General features: G+C 41.5%; 1 protein-coding gene across 2 annotated transcripts in view; it reads left to right on the top strand.

The window, feature by feature from the left end:
- LOC149067981 (THAP domain-containing protein 1-like) overlaps positions 1-20,718 on the top strand; it is a 69,457-nt gene that overhangs the window by 18,210 nt on the left and 30,529 nt on the right. The window lies entirely within an intron of this gene.

Below are 20,718 nucleotides of genomic sequence, written 5' to 3'. Positions count from 1 at the left end.
ACCTAGTAATGTAGTTGCCGTATAAGAAAAATTGAAAAATTTCTTGATAAAAGAAATTTAGAAGAATTGGTAAATATGTCAGACGGGAACCTTATCCCCAGATACAGTGCAGAAGTTATACAATTACATTGGCATATATAATTCATGTTAAATAGGTCAAAAATTAAATCCTATTTCTGCATCTTCTGACTGTTTTAAATATAGTTTGTTTTTCCTCACACCTATAGTCGAATGGAGAAACTCTCTCCCCTCAACTATCATTGATCACAGTCTGTCACAATCAAACACATTCTTTTGTATCGGTCTCGACAAACAATATTGTATGAGTAAATGTAAAGAATTTCGCAATTTCACCATTTCTTTATTTTTTCAACTACAATCTCTCATTATTATCTATGCATATCATTTCCTCAATAACCTCACAGTCTATAAATAGAGTTTATTACACTGCTGATGTATTCCAAAAACATAGAAATTTTACTATTCATTACACATCTTTCACGTTCTTTGCGAACATCGAACTTGAATATTAACATAGTTATTTTAAACTTCTGGAACTTTTGGTCCTACATAGCAGCCAGTTCTGTGAAGTTTTTGAAGTGACACTTTCCCAAGATTGCACAATCTTCCAATCCTAATTTATCACATTCCTGAGTTAACGCAAAAGGGAAGGTCTAACCACCCCTATGAGCCAATATAATAGTGTTATTTTGCAGTAAAAAACTTAACCTCCCCCCAAGGAAATATTAAATTTTGAAACGCCCCTCTCTCCCTCAGAGAAAATCCTGCCTATGCCTATGATCACATTCACCTCTTTGACGTAGTCTTGTCTGTTCTTTCTGTGATTGATAAATGTCAATGCTGTGTTCAGAAAAGTGGTCTTATAGCGAAACTGTGTGGATCACAGAATGCCCACTTACATGGGTTGCATATTCGATGCAGTTCATTGGAAAATTCTGTCGCTCTCAAAATAATGAAAGAAAGTACGATGAAACTTATGAAACAGCCGTTCGGTATTCCGAAAAAAAAGAGACAGTTTGTGAAGTTGATCACTGAATAGAAGTTGGGTGATTGTAGAAAGAAGAATAAGGTGGAAAGCGTATGGTGTGCAAAAATTTTGGATTTCATTGTCACAAAAGAAAAAATCTTATGCTCAATATATTTTACAATGCCCAAGAAACAGGTGCATATACCTTTGGGCAGAGCATTGAATACCAGATTATCCGATCAATTCTTGGATCTGTATTATCAGAGATCTGTTCTTTCCTCGTAGTGAGTGCTACACTCAATGAAAAGTAAAAGACTTGTATTCGTTCTTTCCTCGCATTATTTTATTCTCTCACTGTTTTTATACTGTATGTCTGCGTGCTAAAAAGTAAAGAAAGCTCCCACAAAGCAAAAACTTTCACGTCCTGTTTCTATTCAGTAAAGATCATTGTTGATCTGTTGTATTTATCCTGTGCCATGGGCAAAAATGTTTTAACTGTCTTATCAGCTAGGATAAATTGTATAGCATTAGTCTTTGTCATCTTATTTACAATTTTTTTTAACCTGATAATGTCACACCTGAATAGGAAATTCGATTGAGCTGGGAAGGCATTTATACTGACGTGTGAAGATTATAAGGTTATACAAAGAGAACTATATAAGGTGTTAATGCATTCAAATAAAACGAATAAAAACTTGTTTTTTTTTCTTCAACTCTTACGGCCTAAGTTTGAAAGGAAAAACAGCTTGACAAATGTTACGGGCTACGGATCAGTCTGGATACAATTTTTTTTGGAAGAGACTCTCTGAACACTCCCTCTTTTCAATCCCACCAGTGTCTCTTTTTACCCCCTCCCCAAAGGTAGGTTTTGCGGACGCCCATGGAAGAAAGCAAGCAGTTCATTCAAAATAAATTGGTTGTATTGACCAGAGCTGATCATAACTGAACGAGGCAGAATCAAATTCTAGGAAGAGGAAGAATTTCAAGAAAAATACAAGAATTTCTCATTTGGTGCCCGTGAAGTTATCTGTATCCGCCCATTAGTATAAGCCTCTTATCATCGTGGCTTGTTATAGCCAACACCAGAGGTAAACACAAATAAGCATTTGGTTGTTTCAAACAATGCATGTCCCGTGATCTCACACATTCCTACTTTCCCACCTATTTCCTTTCTCCTCGCTCTTCTTTTCAACTTTTTGAGCCATGTGTTTTTCACAATGGTTTTTGATGATTCAGTATAACATTCATGCTATTTGACAGGTTACAGTTAGTGAAACCCCCATAAGTGCAATTATACTGGCTCTATTGAGTGAAGATGAATTCGATGAGAGAAGTTAATATCAAGTTCGGAGAACGATTGCTCGTTTTCATCAGTTTCATCCGAATCTTAGGATAAACTCCAGAGTGTAAGAGACTAGTGCAGTCGTGTTGTAATGAAAATTCCACCACCACCTCGAGTACGCCATTTTGTGGGAACCCAGGCATACAGGTCCCACTATACAACGTTTCAAATTCATTCAACTAGTTAAACCTTTTTTTTTTATGAACCAGTTATTGAAAACATTTTAACGTAGATCAATGACTTTGCTACAGAATATATTGAACAAAATAATGTGGCATCAAAATCAAAGCGTGTTAGTCCGACACACGAACAATCCACAAAAAAATTCCAAGTTTCCAAGTGCTATATTTACAGAGATATTCGAAAAATAGAGGCAATTTGGGGAAGAATAGAGTTAAAAGCGTGTAAAACTGTTTTCCCACATTTAACGCTGTTCTTTTCCCAAATTTCCTCCGTTCTTCGAATTCGAATACCTCTGTGAATATAGCATTTAAAACCATGGAATTTTTTTTGTTGGCATCAGGAGAGACAGGGCAACAACTTTCTAATTGAAAGCATGGAGGACGGTATAAAAATTTAAGTTTTTTTATTTTGCTACACACTGTATTTTCAGTCTCAAAACTAGTACAGGGGAAATTTTTAAACGCCTGCTGAGCGTTTTTTAAATTGAAATCATACCTCTAAGACGGACGGTTGATCAGATAAGGGCAGAGCTAGTGCTTACAGACAGGACCGTAACTAGAATTTTTGCCGCCTGGAGCAACATTATTTTGCCACCGCCACAACTTTAAAATTCCATATACTTTTTTTTACAGGTGCTCTTTGTTACCACCTAAAACTGTCTCCCCCCCAGGCAGTTCACCCCCGCACCCCTCTAGTTCCTACCCTGCTTACAGGACACCTATTATAAAGAGTTGATGAAAACTAACTTGCATATAGAAAATAATTGGGCCAGCTTAAGACAAACATTTCACAAAACTTTGTTGAAGACAAAACTATCCACGAAAAAATTATTTCATTTGTATGGTAACTAATCAACTGCTAATTATTATTTTTTTAAAACTTCATTAAAATGTTTTGAAATGTAGCATACATATTCGTATCATCGCATACTGAATACCAACAGATAAATTAATAGACTGACATTTATCTAGTAAACATTGAATGTCCACAATGTGTGTCATACAATAGAAATTGATTTTATATTGAGTATTCATGAAACTTTCGATTCAATAACCGTAAATTCCAGTAAGGATGTATAAGCCACATCTAGAAAAGAAAAAAAAGTTTTTGTGGAAAAATACCATCGTCGAAGCCTCAAGTAAGACGCACATTATTTTCGTCAAAGAATTTTAAAAAAATGATTATAATTGTTCGTATGTTTCCACTTACGTTTTGTGATTTCTTTATTAATTTTTTTTACCATTACTTCATTAAAAAAATAAATTAGTAAACATTTACTAAAAACAACGTTTTTCAGAAGTGAAAATTTATAGAAGTTTTCATTATTACCAATGGAATACTCGAGATTTTCATGTAATAATAATTATTTATGATTATCTTTCGATTAAAATAATGATCTTTTTGCATGAATCCAAAAATATAAAAAAATTGGTGAAAATGAAAATTTCTCATTTTTCTCCAAGAAATCAGGGAAAACTGATTTCCTAGGTTTCATAAAAATTTAAACACTCAGTGAGGCCATTGTGGCTAACCTACATAGGTCTATTCATGTTGTTGAGGTATTGTTGCGATGGTAGGATCCCCAATCACCGAAAATCTCATTCTCATCAGCTACCTGCTGGTGAGAATGGGGGAAAGCATCGTCTTTCCTGAACAGGCTCTGCTCATTTTCACATATACACATTGAAATAATAAAACCAGTGAAATCAATGTATTTCTCGACAAATTCAAATCAGATAAAATCTCTATGGATTTCATTATCAAAAGATTGAGAAAGACCCAAAAAAACCGAAATTGGGTCTTTTCCGTCCTACATGTTCTTATTTAATTTCATCCTATGATGACGAAACCCATAAAATTTTAAAATAGTCCCCAGGTTTTATCTCGCTTTGCATTTGTTGAGAAATACATTGACTGAATAAATTGTAATAATAAAATTAATTCCACTGGTTGGACATGAGCCTGTGTGGCATCGAAGGGACTGTTTCCAAGTATATTGTCTATCAACAAAAGAGACAGTCTCTTGAATGTTCGAACCTGTACATTAGTCATAAGCCCCAGATCCGGTAAGATGCAGCCTACGAACTGATGCATAGACTCTTTTAGTGCATCTACAGGAGGTGAAGCAGAGACAGCAGTCATTTTCGTCTTTTTCATGCTGAAATATTCTGTGAAGGCTTCATCCGCATTGCTGGTATTGCAGCCCTTCCTTTTCCGGAGAATGCCTCTGGATTGTGTATCAGGCGAAGTTGATGGAGGGGGATTAGGTGGAGAGTCTGGGTCTTCTGTCTCTGCAGATCCCAAAAAGTTGTCATCAATTGACACTTGAGAGCTTTCTGGTATGTCAAAATTTTGTGATTGGTCCATCGGAACTGATGGAAAATTTCCACTTGGTGCACCTGCAGTCTTCACAAAAGGCAGGGTGAACTGCATTGCCTCATTCAGATAATATGGTTTTTTGGTTCTTGACCCAGAACCGCTAGCAGGAGGTCTCAGCTTTCTCACAAAAGTTGTCCTCAAGTTCTTCCACTTGCCTTTGCAGTCATGCACTGCAAAATAAAAGTACAAAGCATTAACACAGAAGGCCTAGGATGCATTCCAAGTTATAAAGTACTCACAGTCAAACCCTGTTATAGCACCAATCCCGCAAGACAAATGGTGGTGTTACATTTTAAAAGTGAGGTGAAATAATATCATTTTTTTGTTTTTGAAGAAATTCAACAAACTGACGAGAATAATTTTGTTCTCGATTTTCACAGGTATCTGGCTGCAGGATGTTCCTTTGTCTCCCTTGGTCTGTACTTTTCTCGAGGGGGGACCACAGTTGGGCGCATTGTAGCTGAGACTACAAAGACGTTGTGGGACGAGCTAAACAAACAATATTTAGCAAAACCTGACATGCAGCGATGGAGACAAATTTCAGAATGCTTTTTGTCATTGTGGAACCTGCCAAATTGTATAGGTGCAGTGGATGGAAAACACATCACTATAGAGAAGCTTCCAAACACAGGTTCAACTAATTTCAACTATAAATCCTATCACTCCATCATACTGTTAGCCAGCTGTGATGCAGATGGCTTATTCACGATGGTAGAGGCTGGCAGCATATTTCAAGCGTCTGCCATGAGATATTGGTTAGTGAATTCGCAACAGGAGATTCCTGCCCCCCTCCAGACTGCCATGTGACGAAAATGGTAGCATTTTTCCTCAGTACTTTGTGGCTGATGAGGCATTCCCATTGTCAACAAATTTAATGCGTCCATACTCTAAAAGAATCTCTGACAATTCGAAGAGAGTATTTAATTATAGATTGAGCAGAGGGAGAAAAACAATTGAATGCGCCTTTGGCATGATGGCTGAAAAGTTCCAAGTATTGAGTACACCAATACGGTGCCGCAGCAATGCTAAAGTTGTGAATATAGTGAAGAGTGTGTGCATGCTATACAATTTCATTCGGTTAAAAGAGGGGTATAAATATAACCCCCCCCCCCCACACACAATTTGAAGAAGCTACTGAAGCACATGCGATATTTACCTCATCATCGCCGCCAAGTGTTGTCCGAAATTACTTATATTATTTTTTGAGTCCTCGGGGGTCAGTGCCTTGGCAATGGAATTATTGTATATAATTTGTTTCTTTATGATACTCATGGCATAAGGCAGGGTAACTATAAACATCTGATAAAAGATCTTCAACAAAACTTGAAAATACAACCAATAACCGTATCATTGTGTGTGTGTGTGGTTAAATTCACTCAAACAGTTGTATTATTGGTTTCAATAAACTTTTATATTGTTGTCACAACCTAAATACATATGAAATGTAAATACTGTACATATTGTGATGCATATCCTTATAGTCTATATTTTCCTGCTCACCTTGCTAATGAATGTTTGAAATACCAATGCATACTACTTATAAAAATATAATTTACTGCATTACGTAGCTGAATTCTTGGGGAAAGTGGAACTTTTTTATCAATTTGTAACAAAAAGGGTTTTCTCATGTCTGTTATAAGAAAAAAAAAACACTAGATCATTTACACACATCCACAGAATACACAAAATGCCTTCCATTACGATTATGGATGGAGTGGTTTTTGTTATCTGGCTTGCACTGAATAAAAAATGGTTATATACTATGTGTATGCCTTTAGGGGCGGGACACAAGACATTTATGAATAAGATAAATTTATTATTGTTAATACAATTGAGCTGTTATTTCATAAACTGGTGAGATCATGTTATTTCAGCAAATTTAGGAGAGAAAGAAAAGTCAAAAAAGTTGCAGGGTATTGAATCCACCTTCTCTCTCTCCGGGTGAGCACTCTAGACTACAAAGGCAACAATTCTCAATCTTTGACTTTCCATGAATGGTCCTGTTCAGAGCACACAAGCTGTAAAGAAATATTGAGAATAGCTGCCTTTGTAGTCTAGTGGTCTACGGCGTTCACCTGGAAAATGAGGACATCGGTTCAATTCCCCACAAGGTCAGTTGACTTTTCTCTTTCTTAAATTCATGTTTGCATCAACTAGCAGTAAAAATAGATTTGAGCATGCCTGCAGCTTGTTGGAAATGTTTGTAATCAAAATAAACACTACAGAAACATTTGTTTGATGTCTGAAAACACCTGTGTTGGGGTTTTTTTTTTGTCAATTTCATCTGTCAGTGTTAAAAAATTGTAAAGTACTTATAAAGGATCACAGCTCAAATTTCAAGCAGCAATGCACCGCTATAGAAAATCGTTTAAAACTTCATTCTGTGTTCATTTCTTTTACCTGACAATTTGGGTGATTCGATTAGAATCTACTTCTTTTCAGATCGCTCGAAACACCAATCACTCGCTCTGCATAAAAATCGCCAAGCAATCGCGTCGTTGGCGGTCTCCAACTTATTTAGTTGAGAAGTGAGGGAGAGAGAGGGAAAAAAGAATTGTAGTTCGCTCGCCCAGTAATCCCTCTGTGTGCGGAGGGCTTAATAATCAAGCTCAGCTGCACCTATTAACATTCGATTACACATAACTAATTTAGCTGCCCTATTTGTGCCAAGACGATTTCTAAGTTTAGTGTGTATCAGTCCAAAATTTGAAAATATTCTTTCAATTGATGTAGAACTTGCGGGACATGAAAGTAAAAAAACAATTTGTTGAAGACAGTCTTTTGAAAAGCCTTCTTCTTCCAGTGTTTTTCTGACTGCTGTCCACCATGTGATAAGATTGATACTTCTCCCAGATGGCGTGAAATTGGTTGGAGGAAACGGTGCGGCTTCAGCTTCGTATGCAATCAACAGGGAAATGCTGTCAGGATACTTCTCTATTAGTCATAAACGACCTTCTCCTTCATTTTGGATTCAGCAAGGAAATGAAAAGGTTGCAGTGCTTGATTCATTCGTTTTGCTATTTCGTTGATTCGAGACTGTAAGCATTCTTCTTTTAACAACATGAGCCATGTATGGCAGGCTTCATAAATAGTTGAACTGTCCTTTTGAAAACGGTCTAATGAATCAGTAACTAGTTTAAGCTGGTGAAAAGTATCCTTTGCCTGTTTACATAAATTATAATCATTTATGAGAGCAGCTATATCTGCATCAATTTTTTCTTCATATTCTTCGAGAATTTTTTGATATGCTGTTCGGTTACGCAAAAACTCTCAATACAAGTCATCTGGCTTTTCCATCTAGTATCTCCTGACAACTGAGGTTTCAGTGAGTTTGGAATTTTTCCGAGCAATGCACTTGGCGATTCCAAAAAAACTTCTGAACTCTAACAATGTTCTTTAAAACTGATACTGGCATAATATCTTGCCCCAATGAGTTCAAGTAATGTGCATTGCAACCATATTGGATTGGATTTTGAATTTTTTGGCGCAAGGACCAATTTGGTCAAACTGCGCCAAAGCAAGACATAAAAATGAGAAAAATGTCCTTCTGTCATGTCAAAAAACTAAAACATATAAAACGGAACATGAAACGTAAAACAATGACATAAATTTTAAAAACTATAATTTGTCATAAAAACCAATGGCTTTGATGAATTTAAAAATGCGAGATGCATCGCTATTGTCATTTAAAATATCATGAAGTGAAAGATGACTATGACCAAAAGTGGTCGTAAAATGATGACGATGATGTGAACAAGTAAAAGCATGAGCAATGGTCAATGGACTTTGACAATGAGGGCACTCTGGTTGACTCTCTCGTAATAACAAATATGATTGTGTTAGGCGACTGTGTCCTATGCGCAACCGGGCAAGCAGAACTTCCTCCTTTCTGTTAGTTCTGCAGCTCGAACGCCAAAGGCCAAGTGTGGGCTTGATGACATGAAGTTTATTATTTATCTGATGGTTCCAATGGTCCTGCCAGCGGTGATGCATCACTTCCCGGAGGATTGAGAAGTGGTCACTGGCAGGTACCAAAAGGTTATTGTCAATGTTAGTTGTTGTTCGAGCTGCGGTGTCTGCTTTTTCGTTGCCCGGTATTCCTACATGACCTGGATTGGATTGGATTTTGGGTTTATTGGCGCAAGGACCAACCAGGTCAAACTGCGCCAAAACAAATATAAAAATTAAAAAAATGTCCTTTTGTCATGTCAAAACAAAAACTGTGCATGATAAAAAAGCAACGTGAAACATAAAACAATGACATGAATTGTAAAAACTATAATTTGTCATAAAAACCAATGGCTTTGATGAATTTAAAAATGCGAGATGCATCGCAATGGTCAGATAAAATGTCACGAAGTGAAAGATGATTGTGACCAAAAGCGGTCGTAAAATGATGACGATGATGTGAACAAGTAAAAGCATGAGCAATGGTCAATGGACTTTGACAATGAGGGCACTCTGGTTGACTCTCTCGTAATAACAAATATGATTGTGTGAGGCGACTGTGTCCTATGCGCAACCGGGCAAGCAGAACTTCCTCCTTTCGGTTAGTTCTGCAGCTCAAACGCCAGTGGTCAAGTGTGGGCTTGATGGCATGAAGTTTATTATTAGTTTGATTGTTCCAATGATCCTGCCAGCGGCGATGCATCACTTCCCGGAGGATTGAGAAGTGGTCACTGGCAGGTACCAGAAGGCTATTATCAATGTTAGTTGTTGTTGTTCGAGCTGCGTTGTCTGCTTTTTCGTTGCCCGGTATTCTTACATGACTTGGTACCCAGTAAAATTTTACTGTGGTACCGTGATGAATGAGGTGATGCAGTTCATGAAAAATGGCATGAATGAATGGATGAGTGTGAAAAGTGAAGGAACACAGTGCTTGCAATGCGCTGAGAGAGTCGCTATAAATGATGCATCGTCGGTGGCGTTTGCGTCGTATATGACGTAGAGCCTGAAGGATTGCGTACAGTTCTGCCGAATATATAGAGAATGTGTCGTGAAGTTTGAAAGATGTCTCCTCACAGCAGATGTAGGCACAACCGACATGGCCAGGGCTCTTGGAGCCATCGGTATATATAGGGAAGTACCTATTGTACCTACCCCTGTGCCTGAAGAATATCTGTCGATATATAACATCTGCTGTGGTGGCTCTGGGGTATAACGATAATGAAAGAGAGACATCTGGCAGAGACTGCTCCCATGGTGCCAGTTGCCAAGCAACTGGGGCCACACGACTGATGTCTATTTGTATTTCTTCTACAAGTGCCCTCATACGAAGACCGTAAGATGGAACACATGAAGGTCGAGCAGCAAAAAGTCTATGAAATGACGGATTAAAAATGACACGATGAAGTGGATGACCTGGTAAAGACTTCATTTTGATATAATATTTCAAAGAAAGTTGTTGGCGTCTTGATGTCAGTGATGGCTCGTTGCATTCGACATACAGGCTCTCCATTGGAGACGTCCGGAATGCTCCAGAACAAATCCGCAGGGCGAGATGGTGGACTGGGTCGAGCACACTCAGATAGCTCCGAGGTGCCGACCCGTATACAATGGAGCCGTAGTCGAGCTTCGATCTTATTAAAGCTTTATATAAGTGAAGGAGCGACTTACGGTCAGCTCCCCACGATGTAGAAGAGATGACCTTCAAGAGGTTCATCGTCTTCATGCAACGAGCTCTTAATTGCGCAATTTGAGGTTTAAATGTAAGTTTCTTGTCAAATGAAATGCCGAGGAATTTTGTATTCTCTACAATAGGTATTTGACTATTATTTAAAAATAATTGTGGGTCATCATGAAGCTCACGACGCCGGCAAAAATGCACAGCGACGGTTTTGTCAGCGGAGAAAGAGAAGCCGTTATGATGAGCCCACTTGCTGATCTTGTTGAGTGCGGTTTGTAATTGTCTCTCGGCTGACCTCATATTCACTGATTGATATGATATTAACAGATCATCCACGTATAGTGCGCCAGTGACTGACAACGGGAGTTGGTTCAACACCCCGTTGAGTCTTAAAATAAAAAGTGTTACACTTAAAATGCTACCTTGAGGTACACCTTGTTCTTGGATTTGGGGAGCTGATAATGTTCTTCCGATCCATACCTGGAAGATGCGGCGAGCGAGAAAGTTCTTAATGAAAATAGGCAAGTTGCCCCGCAAGCCGCAATTATAGAGGTCGGAAAGAATTCCGTGCCTCCAAGTACGATCGTAGGCCTTTTCTATGTCGAAAAATATGGCTAGCATATGCTCCCTCTTTACGAATGCTTGTCTTATTGATGTCTCAAGGCGTAATAGATTGCATGTTGTGGACCTGAACCGTCTAAAGCCGCTTTGATGTTTCGATAAAATATTGTTAACCTCAAGGTAGTGCATAAGGCGATAGTTGACCATGCGTTCCATGAGCTTACATAAACAACTGGTCAAAGCAATAGGTCTGTAACTGTTCGGTTGTTGAGGATTTTTGCCAGGCTTCGGGAATGCAAGAACTATGGCTGCTCGCCAGGTGTCAGGAAATGAATGACTGAGCCAGATCCGATTAAATAAAATGAGTAAATGTGACAGTGATTCTGGTGAGAGATGCCGAATCATGGAATAATGAATAGCATCGGGCCCTACAGCTGAGTCAGGACTTCGCTGCAAGGCCGTGAACAATGAATTGTACCCCTCCGGTGTAAAAGGCCGGAAGGTGTACGATGTACGTTCGGCTGATGATTTAATGGGATGAAACGATGGGGGATAGTTCGCATCACTGGAGACAGTGGCGAAATGGGCGGCGATGGTATCCGCAATATCCCTCACATCGCTGATGATAGTGCCGTTGGTGTTTAAAATAGTGATCGGATGAGACTGATAATGACCATTGATTTTTCGGATCCGGTCCCAAATGACTTTAGATGAAGTAGATGAATTGATTCCCGTGGTAAACTTGTGCCAGGACTCGCGTTGAGACTGGCGCCTGGTTCTTCTCGCTATCGCCTTTGCTTTTAAAAATGCTAACTTGTTGTCATGGGTAGGATACCGCCGGAACCTACTCCATGCTTTCTTTTGTGCTTTAATCGTAAGATTACATTCGTGGTTCCACCAAGGTTTAGGAAATTTAGGAAGTTTCGAGGAGACTTTCGGTATTGTTTCATTGGCTGCTGAGATCATACAACTGGTCACAAGGTCGACACAATGGTCGACGTCGGGTTGCGAAACCATATCCTCCGTGATTTCTGCCTTGACCGTGAAGTCTGCCCATCGGGCGGCCACAAGCTTCCACCGAGGAGGACCCTCAGGTATGCTATGGCTTCGATCAAGGCACTTAACCACTAGAGGGAAATGATTGCTCCCGTGGAGGTCTGGATCGACCGACCAGGACCAGTTCGGCAAGAGTGAAGGCAAGAGTGATTGCAGTGAAACTATTGTTTGGGGCATGGAAATGAGTGAAACTGCCATCATTCATGATGGTAAGGTCCATGTCATCTAACAATCGTTCAACCATTTCCCCACGAGGGGTGTTGCTGTTAGAACCCCAAATCATGTTATGTGCATTGAAGTCTCCAAGAAGAAAAAATGGTGGTGGTAATTGATCAATCAGTTGTTCTAGATCTCTCTGTAAGAATGTGTCATTTGGTGGCAAATAAATGGAACAGATGGTAATTCTTAGGCTTGTAGAGATTTCCACCGCGATGGCTTGCAGGTTCGTGCGCAGCGTTAGAACGCGCGACGACACATGATGTGGGACCAGCAGAGCAACACCGCGGCAGGCTCTACTCCCGTCATCGTAGTCAATACGAAACAGGGAATGTCGCCTAATGTTCCATGTCTCCGAGGGCTTCGTGAAAGTTTCCTGGAGTGCCACGCAAACAGGATGATAGCGATTGATTAAATCCTTTAGATCTTCGTAATTGGATCTAAGACCACGAATGTTCCATTGAATAATGTTGGCCATAAATTTTAAATGGATGTAGACGTTTCAAGGTCCTTGAACTTATTTCGGTCTAATTTCCGGCGAGTACCACCGGATTCTGGCGGATTATCGAGATCCATGTCACCAATTGATTTGTCATCAAGCAGTGACATGTTTTGTACTGTAGGGTTCTTCTTTGCTCTCTGAATGGCTTTTCTTGAATATCCGGTCTTGAATAGTTTTATTTTAGATTTATTTCCAGCATTGATTTTTGGCTTAGTAGCTGTAGTTACTTTGAATGTGTTCGCTGTTGCTTTTCCTGCTTCTTCGGAGGTGGTGGACTCCTTCCGTATTCCAGCAGAGCAACAGCAGCCACAACTATTACATGGTTGGTTAGATGTTTGAGTGGATGTATCAGCTATGGGTTCGGTCTGAGTTGTCACAGATGCTTTGGTGACATTGTTAGTCTTATTAGCTGTTGGTGGATTTGTTACCATATTAGAGTATGATGTACTAGCTATTGGAGTTTGGTTAGGGGTTACACGGCGGTGTGCTTCAATATATGAGATGTTATTAAGGACCTTGATCTTCTGGATCTCTTTTTCTTCATTCCATTTCGGACACTTTCTGTCAAATGCGGGATGGTCGCCACCGCAATTGACGCACTTGAATGGTGAATTAGTGCAGTTGTCCGAAATGTGGTCCCTCTCGCCGCACTTTGCGCAGGTGGGTTGACCACGGCACGCCATTCGTGAGTGACCGAATTTTTGGCAGTTGAAACATCTTACAGGGTTAGGTATGTATGGCCGGATATGGAGGTTATAGTAACCGATTTTGACATCTTTCGGCAATGTTGGGGATGAAAATGTCAGGATTATATTACGTGATGGAGCTAGATTGCCATCTTTGCGGCTCATGATATGTTTGGCAGATGTTACGCCTTGAGACGCTAGCTCCTGAGTTAGTTCATCTTCATCCATGTTAATTAAGTTAGGGTCTGAGATGACACCACGTGAATAATTCAGCGTGGGGTGGATTTTGATTGTTATGGGAATGTCCCCGAGAGATGTGAGCTTTTGAATGAGTTCGGCTTGTTTGGGAGTGTTAGTTTCGACGAGAAGGTCTCCTGAACGGAGAGCCTTCACTGATTTCAGAGTTCCAACTGCGCCATAGAGAGCTTTATCAATCAAGAATGGTGATACTTTTGACAGCTGTTTATTGGTATCAGAGCTATGCAAGAAGAAGAATGAGACAGATGACAGATTTGAAGAAGCGGTTTCTGTGACAATTGTTTCACTTAGAGTAGTTCTTTGACGTTTTGGTGCATTTTTTGTTTTTCCCATATTTGAATGGGTATTGTTCCACTCCCACCCACCATGCCCACCATGGAGCCCTACGAGGGGACGCGCACACGTAACCGGTGAAGGTTAGTAGCAACGTCAGGTTAGGTGGGAGCTATACACCACCAAAGCAGGCGAGCAGACGCGTTCAAGATCCAAGATCGTCGTGAAGCAGCACCAACAAACCTCAACGACGTCCGGCAGGCCCGGCCCCTCTACCTGCCCAGTAGTGTAACCCCTTCAGCCACCGAGGCGACCACAGCCGATTGACCTGGACGGGGCTAATCCAAGCCTCCCGTTTCGGCTGAATCCGAGGCCAAAGCTAGCGCATCAGGCTAACCAGGATCCCCATCTCCAGCCTTACGGGTCTCCACGCACGGCAAACACGCAGGTAGACAGCGTCCCGGATGGAGCATACGCTAGAAGCAATGCCCCATCCGGGAGGACCCCTCCCCGCCGGAGCGGGGCCCACAATGAGGGGTTGGACACAGAAGACAAACATGTACAGGACAAAACGAGACGCAAGACATGTACTGCAAGATGTGTAGAAATAAACGTGTAATTTGGGCTATTGAAGGTGAAGTATATGAGCACAAAAAGCGATGACAATGACGTTTGATAGATTTGGCGTTACCCAGGGTGCACCACGAGGAGGCCTATCACATTACACCCCTACATGACCTGGTACCCAGTATAATTTTACTGTGGTACCATGATGAATGAGGTAATGCAGTTCATGAAAAATGGCATGAATGAATGGATGAGTGTGAAACGTACAGGAACACAGTGCTTGTAACGCGCTGAGAGAGTCACTATAAATGATGCATCGTCGGTGGCGTTTGCGTCGTATATGACGTAGAGCCTGAAGGATTGCGTACAGTTCTGCCAAATATATAGTGAATGTGTCTGGAAATTTGAAAGATGTCTCCTCACAGCAGATGTAGGCACAACCGACATGGCCAGGGCTCTTGGAGCCGTCGGGATATATGGGGAAGTACCTGTTGTACCTACCCCTGTGCCTAAAGAATATCTGTCGATATATGACATCTGCTGTGGTGGCTCTAGGGTATAATGATAATGAAAGAGAGACATCTGGCAGAGACTGCTCCCATTGGATTGGATTTTCAATTTATTGGCGCAAGGACCAATCTGGTCAAACTGCGCCAAAGCAAGACATAAAAATGAGAAAAATGTCATTCCGTCATGTCAAAAAACCAAAACATATAAAACGGAACATGGAACGTAAAACAATGACATAAATTGTAAAAACTATAATTTGTCGTATAAACCAATGGCTTTGATGAATTTAAAAATGCGAGATGCATCGCTATTGTCATTTAAAATGTCATGAAGTGAAAGATGACTATGACCAAAAGCGGTCGTAAAATGATGACGATGATGTGAACAAGTAAAAGCATGAGCAATGGACTTTGACAATGAAGGCACTCTGGTTGACTCTCTCGTAATAATAAATATGATTGTGTGAGGCGACTGTGTCCTATGCGCAACCGGGCAAGCAGGACTTCCTCCTTTCGGTTAGTTCTGCAGCTCGAACGCCAGTGGCCAAGTGTGGGCTTGATGGCATGAAGTTTATTATTAGTTTGATTGTTCCAATGATTCTGCCAGCGGCGATGCATCACTTCCCGGAGGATTGAGAAGTGGTCACTGGCAGGTACCAAAAGGCTATTGTCAATGTTAGTTGTTGTTCGAGCTGCGTTGTCTGCTTTTTCGTTGCCCGGTATTCCTACATGACTTGGTACCCAGTAAAATTTTACTGTGGTACCGTGATGAATGAGGTGATGCAGTTCATGAAAAATGGCATGAATAAATGGATGAATGTGAAAAGTAAAAGAACACAATGCTTGCAATGAGCTAAGAGAGTCGCTATAAATGATGCATCGTCGGTGGTGTTTGCGTCGTATATGACGTAGAGCCTGAAGGATTGCGTACAGCTCTGCCGAGTAAATAGAAAATATGTCGGGAAGTTTGAAAGATGTCTTCTCACAGCAGATGTAGGCACAACCGACATGCCCAGGGCTCTTAGAGCCGTCGGTATATATGGGAAAGTACCTGTTGTACCTACCCCTGTGCCTAAAGAATATCTGTCGATATATGACATCTGCTGTGGTGGCTCTAGAGTATGATGATAATGAAAGAGAGACATCTGGCAGAGACTGCTCCCATGGTGCCAGTTGCCAAGCAACTGGGGCCACACGACTGATGTCTATTTGTAGTTCTTCCACAAGTGCCCTCATACGAAGACCGTAAGATGGAACACATGAAGGGCGAGCAGCAAATAGTCTATGAAATGAGGGATTAAAAATGACACGATGAAGTGGATGACCTGGTAAAGACTTCATTTTGATATAATATTTCAAAGAAAGTTGTTGGCGTCTTGATGTCAGTGATGGCTCGTTGCATTCGACATACAGGCTCTCCATTGGAGACGTCCGGAATGCTCCAGAACAAATCCGCAGGGCGAGATGGTGGACTGGGTCGAGCACACTCAGATAGCTCCGAGGTGCCGACCCGTATACAATGGAGCCGTAGTCGAGCTTCGATCTTATTAGAGCTTTATATAAGTGAAGGAGCGACTTACGGTCAGCTCCCCATGATGTAGACGAGATGACCTTCAAGAGGTTCATCGTCTTCATGCAACGAGCTCTCAATTGTGCAATATGAGGTTTGAAAGTAAGCTTTTTATCCAATGTGATGCCGAGGAATTTTGTATTTTCTACTATTGGTATTTGACTATTGTTTAGAAACAATTGTGGGTCATCATGTAGGTCTCGACGCCGACAAAAGTGCATAGCGACAGTTTTGTCAGCGGAGAATGAGAAGCCGTTATTATGTGCCCACTTGCTGATCTTGTTGAGTGCGGTTTGCAATTGTCTCTCGGCTGTCCTCATATTCACTGATTGATATGATATCAAGAGATCATCCACGTAAAGTGCGCCAGTGACAGACAACGGGAGTTGGTTCAACACCCCGTTGAGTCTTAAAATAAAAAGTGTAACACTTAAAATGCTACCTTGAGGTACACCTTGTTCTTGAATTTGGGGAGCTGATAATGTGCTTCCGATCCGTACCTGGAAGATGCGGCGAGCGAGAAAGTTCTTAATGAAAATGGGCAAGTTGCCCCGCAAGCCGCTATTATAGAGGTCGGAAAGAATTCCGTGCCTCCAAGTACGGTCGTAGGCCTTTTCTATGTCGAAAAATATGGCTAGCATATGCTCCCTCTTTACAAATGCTTGTCTTATTGATGTCTCAAGGCGTAACATATTGCATGTTGTGGACCTGAACCGTCTAAAGCCGCTTTGATATTTCGATAAAATATTGTTAACCTCAAGGTAGTGCATAAGGCGATAGTTGACCATGCGTTCCATGAGCTTACATAGACAACTGGTCAAAGCAATAGGTCTGTAACTGTTAGGTTGCTGAGGATTTTTGCCAGGCTTCGGGAATGCAAGAACAATGGCTGCTCGCCAGGTGTCAGGAAATGAATGGCTGACCCAGATCCGATTGAATAATATGAGTAAATGTGACAGTGATTCTGGTGATAGATGCCGAATCATGGAATAATGAATAGCATCGGGCCCTACAGCTGAGTCAGGACTTCGCTGCAAGGCCGTCGTCAGTTCATGAAGGGTGAACAATGAATTGTACCCCTCCGGTGTAAAAGGCCGGAAGGTGTACGATGTACGTTCGGCTGATGATTTAATGGGATGAAACGATGGGGGATAATTCGCATCACTGGAAACAGCGGCGAAATGAGCGGCGATGGTATCCGCAATATCCCTCACATCGCTGATGATAGTGCCATTGGTGTTTAAAATGGTAAGTGGATGAGACTGATAATGACCATTGATTTTTCGGATCCGGTCCTAAATGATTTTGGATGAAGTAGATGAATTGATTCCCGTGGTAAACTTGTGCCAGGACTCGCGTTGAGCCTGGCGCCTGGTTCTTCTCGCCATCGCCTTTGCTTTTAAAAATGCCAACTTGTTGTCATGGGTAGGATACCGCCGGAAACTACTCCATGCTTTCTTTTGTGCTTTAATAGTCAGATTACATTCGTGGTTCCACCAAGGTTTAGGAAATTTAGGAAGTTTCGAGGAGACTTTGGGTATTGATTCATTTGCTGCAGAGATGACACAACTGGTGACAAGGTCGACACAGTGGTCGACGTCGGGTTGCGAAACCATATCCTCCGTGATTTCTGCCTTGACCGTGAAGTCTGCCCATCGGGCGGCCACAAGCTTCCACCGAGGAGGACCCTCAGGTATGCTATGGCTTCGATCAAGGCACTTAACCACTAGAGGAAAATGATTGCTCCCGTGGAGGTCCGGATCAACCGACCAGGACCAGTTGGGCAAGAGTGAAGGTGAGCATAACGATAAATCTATTGCAGTGAAACTATTGTTTGGGGCATGGAAATGAGTGAAACTGCCATCATTCATGATGGCAAGGTCCATGTCATCTAACAGTCGTTCAACCATTTCCCCACGAGGGGTGTTGCTGTTAGAACCCCATATTATGTTATGTGCATTGAAGTCTCCAAGAAGAAAAAATGGTGGAGGTAATTGATCAATCAGATCTTCTAGATCTCTCTGTAAGATGGTGTCATTTGGTGGCAAATAAATGGAACAGATGGTAATTCTTAGGCCAGTAGAAATTTCCACCGCGATGGCTTGCAGGTTCGTGCGCAGCGTTAGAACGCGCGACAACACGTGATGTGGAACCAGCAGAGCAACACCGCGGCAAGCTCTACTCCCGTCATCGTAATTGATACGGAACAGGGAATGTCGCCTGATGTTCCATGTCTCCGAGGGCTTCGTGAAAGTTTCCTGGAGTGCCACACAAACAGGATGATAACGATTGATCAAATCCTTGAGATCTTCGTAATTGGATCTAAGACCACGAATGTTCCATTGAATTATGTTGGCCATAAATTAGGTAGAAGTAGACGGTTCGAGGTCTTTAAATTTATTCCGGTCTAGTTTCCGGCGAGTACCACTAGATTCTGATAGATTATCAAGATCCATGTCACCAATTGACTTGTCATCAATTAGTGACACATTCTTGAGGGTGGGACATTTTATTGCTCTCTGTATTGCTTTTCTTGAATATCCGGTCTTTTTAGATTTATTTCCAGAATTAATCTTGGGTTTAGTAACAGTAGGTTTTTTGAATGTGTGCACTGTTGCTTTTCCTGCCTCTTCTTCGGAGGTAGTGGACTCCCTCCGTAATCCAGCAGAGCAACAGCAGCCACAACTATTACACGGTTGGTTAGATGATGATGTATCAGCTATTGGTTCAGTCTGAGTTGTTACGGATGCTTTGGTGACAACATTGTTAGTCATATTAGTTGATGATGGATTTGTTACCATATTAGAATATGATCTATTACCTATTGGAGTTTGGTTAGAGGTTATACGACGGCGTGCTTCGTTATATGAGATGTTATTGAGGACCTTGATCTTCTGGATCTCTTTTTCTTCATTCCATTTCGGACACTTTCTGTCAAATGCGGGGTGGTCGCCACCGCAATTGACGCACTTGAATGGTGAATTAGTGCAGTTGTCCGAAATGTGGTCCTTCTCACCGCATTTTGCGCAGGTGGGTTGGCTGCGGCACGCCGTTCGTGAGTGGCCGTATTTTTGGCAGTTAAAGCATCGAACAGGGTTAGGAATGTATGGCCGGATTTTGAGGTTATAATAACCTATTTTGATATCTTTCGGCAATGTTGGTGATGAGAATGTGAGAATTATGTTTCGTGTGGGAGCTGGATTGCCATCTTTGCGGCTCATAATATGTTTGGCAGATGTTACGCCTTGAGACGCCAGCTCTTGTGTTAATTCTTCTTCATCCATGTTAATTAAGTTATTATCTGAAATGACACCACGTGAATAATTCAACGTGGGATGGATTTTGACTGTTATTGGAATGTCTCCGAGAGATGTGAGCTTTTGAATGAGTTCGGCTTGTTTGGATGTGTTAGTTTCGATGAGAAGGTCTCCTGAACGAAGGGCCTTCACCGATTTTAAGGTACCAACTGTGCCATAGAGAGCTTTATCTATTACAAATGGTGATACTTTGGCCAGCGGTTTTTCGGCATCTGAAGAGTGCAGAAAGAAAAATGAGACAGTTGATGAATTTGAAGCAGTTACAGTGACATGTGTTTGGTTTGAAGCAGTTCTTTGACGTTTTGGTGCATTTTGATTTTTTCCCATATTTGAATGGGTATTGTTCCACTCCCACCCACCATGCCCACCATGGAGCCCTACGAGGGGACGCGCACACGTAACCGGTGAAAGTTAGTAGCAACGTCAGGTTAGGTGGGAGCTATACACCACCAAAGCAGGCGAGCAGACGCGTTCAAGATCCAAGATCGTCGTGAAGCAGCACCAACAAACCTCAACGACGTCCGGCAGGCCCGGCCCCTCTACCTGCCCAGTAGTGTAACCCCTTCAGCCACCGAGGCGACCACAGCCGATTGACCTGGACGGGGCTAATCCAAGCCTCCCGTTTCGGCTGAATCCGAGGCCAAAGCTAGCGCATCAGGCTAACCAGGATCCCCATCTCCAGCCT

The sequence above is a fragment of the Pholcus phalangioides genome, unplaced genomic scaffold (assembly GCF_987345545.1).
Source record: "Pholcus phalangioides strain wild (caught in Gottingen) unplaced genomic scaffold, Ppha-v1.0 ptg000028l_1, whole genome shotgun sequence".
NCBI lineage: Eukaryota > Metazoa > Arthropoda > Arachnida > Araneae > Pholcidae > Pholcus > Pholcus phalangioides.
The sequence above is the reverse complement of the archived record's forward strand: the minus strand, read 5'-3'. Positions and strand labels throughout refer to the sequence as shown.